A 2,287-nucleotide genomic window follows, 5' to 3' on the forward strand; every position below is an offset into this window, starting at 1 on the left:
AATTTTTATACAGTGACTAAAATAACTGTCTTTGAACCTCTCAAACGTGATGTTAAGTGAGAAAACAAACTGACAAATTCAAAACATATATATAATAATATTCCATTTACATATGGTTTATAATTTGACAAAACTGATCCAAGGGAAGGTAAAGCAACGGTTTCTGAGGTGCTGCCAATGATTCTAATGCTGCCTATTAAGAGAATTTACAAATGTCCATTGAGCTGTATTCTTTTTTTTTTTTTTCTGAGTCAGAGTCTCACTCTGTCACCCAGGCTAGAATGCAGTGGCTCACTCACAGCTAACGCAGCATTGACCTGCGAAGCTCAGGCAATCCTTCCACGTCAGTTCCACGTCAGTCTTCCAAGTAGCTGGAACCACAGGCTTGTTCAACCACACCCAGTTAATTTTTTGATTTATTGTAAAGACAGGTCTCACCAAGTTGCCCAAGCTGGTCTTGAACCCCTGGGCTCAGGCAGTCTTCTCCCCTCTGCCTCTCAAAGTGCTGGGATTACAGGCGTGAGCCACTGTGACTGGCAAGCTATATTCTTACAACTTATATGCCTTTCTGCATATAGGTTACACTTTAATTAAATAAAAAAATTTAAACTATAAAGAAAAGCAAATGCTTCATTAACTTGGCCCTAAAAGCTCTGGTCCTAAAACGTTATCATATATATATATAATTTTTTTTTTTTTTTTTTTTTTTTTTTTGAGTTGGAGGCTTACTCTGTCACCCAGACTGGACAGTGGTTGCTCCCGGCCACCGCAGCCTCGACCTGCTAGGCTTCAGCGATCCTTCTGCCTCAGCTTTCCGAATGACTGGAACAACAGGCGCGCACTACCACGCCCGGCTCATTTTGATTTATTGTAGAGATGAGGGCTTGCCAAGTTGCCCGGGCATGTCTCGAACCCGCGGTCTCAAGCAATCCACTCACCTCAGCCTCCCAAAGGCGCGTGATTACAGTCTGAGCCACCGAGCCCAGCTCTAAAACGTTATCTTAAAGAAATAATCACAAATATGAAAAAAATTTTAGGTATAACATGTCATACAGCATTATTTGTAATGGCAGAAGAGGAGTGTTCAACAATGAGGAAACGTTAATTACGGCATATCTAATTAGTGAAATATTACATAGCAATAGAAAGATCTAATAATCATGAAGACCCAATAATCTATGCAAAACCAGCCATAAAAGAAAAAGAATGACTGGAAAAAGGTCTCATGGAAATATGCCAAAATCTCTATCATATTTAAGTAGATGTGCTTATTGTGACTTTTCTTTTCTTTTCTTTTTTGCATTAAGTAATTTTTTTCATTATTTTTTATACTTAGACTATTAAAAAAAGATAGGAGGTTTTCTTTTCATTACAGAATGCTTTGATCTTTTTTTCACTATGTCTGGGAGGGTGAGTCAGAAATTTCCCCTCTGTTTCACTAAACAGAAAAATGTATTACACTACCACAAAACAGTCCCCTGGACAGTAGATATGAGATCACTTGGATAACTATTACTTGACCTATCTGCATATACTTATACTCCAAAGACCATCTTGTAATAAATCTAACAGTATTCTTTAAAAGGTAAATAAATATTAGATGTACAGATGGCCAAGCTCGGGAATCCTTTTTTTTTTTTTTAAGAGATGGGGTCTCATTATGTTGCCTAGACTAGTCTTGAACTCCTAGGCCCAAGCAATCTTCCCACCTCAGTCTCCCAAAGGACTGGGATTACAAGTATGAGCCACTGCACCCAGCTAGGAATCCTAGGGGATACAGCCTTAAATTTCCTTGGCTTTTACTTTATGGACTAAAGGAAAGAAGGCTCCACATTCTTTAATTGATGGCTCTGGAAATGACTGGAGGTAAATAACATCAATCTTTCATTTGAAGGCATGCTTGGTGTTTTGGTGAAAATAAGACTAAGTAAACACAAGCCTCTGTGCTATGCTTAATGGGGTTATCAAATAATGTGAAATCTATTCCTACCTTCACACAGCTTGGAATCTTGTTTATCAGACAGCACACTACATGGTATAAACCAAATAAAAATATGTCAGTGAAGTAGAAATTTATGCTTACTAGCATCATCCCTATTTTTCTAAGATCAAGCACTATCATAGGGGAAGCCTGGAAACTGTATTTCTCAGATTCCTTGGGCAGCAAGATTCCAGATTTAGGTTCTCTCAATGAAAGGCATCTGCATGAAACTGGAATCCATTTGCCTTTGACTCTGGCAGCAACAGTAGCAGTAGATTTGTGCAAAGCCTGACAACATAAGCTCCT

Source organism: Carlito syrichta, unplaced genomic scaffold, assembly GCF_000164805.1.
Source record: "Carlito syrichta isolate Samal-C Ts95f unplaced genomic scaffold, Tarsius_syrichta-2.0.1 Scaffold62039, whole genome shotgun sequence".
NCBI classification, from domain to species: domain Eukaryota; kingdom Metazoa; phylum Chordata; class Mammalia; order Primates; family Tarsiidae; genus Carlito; species Carlito syrichta.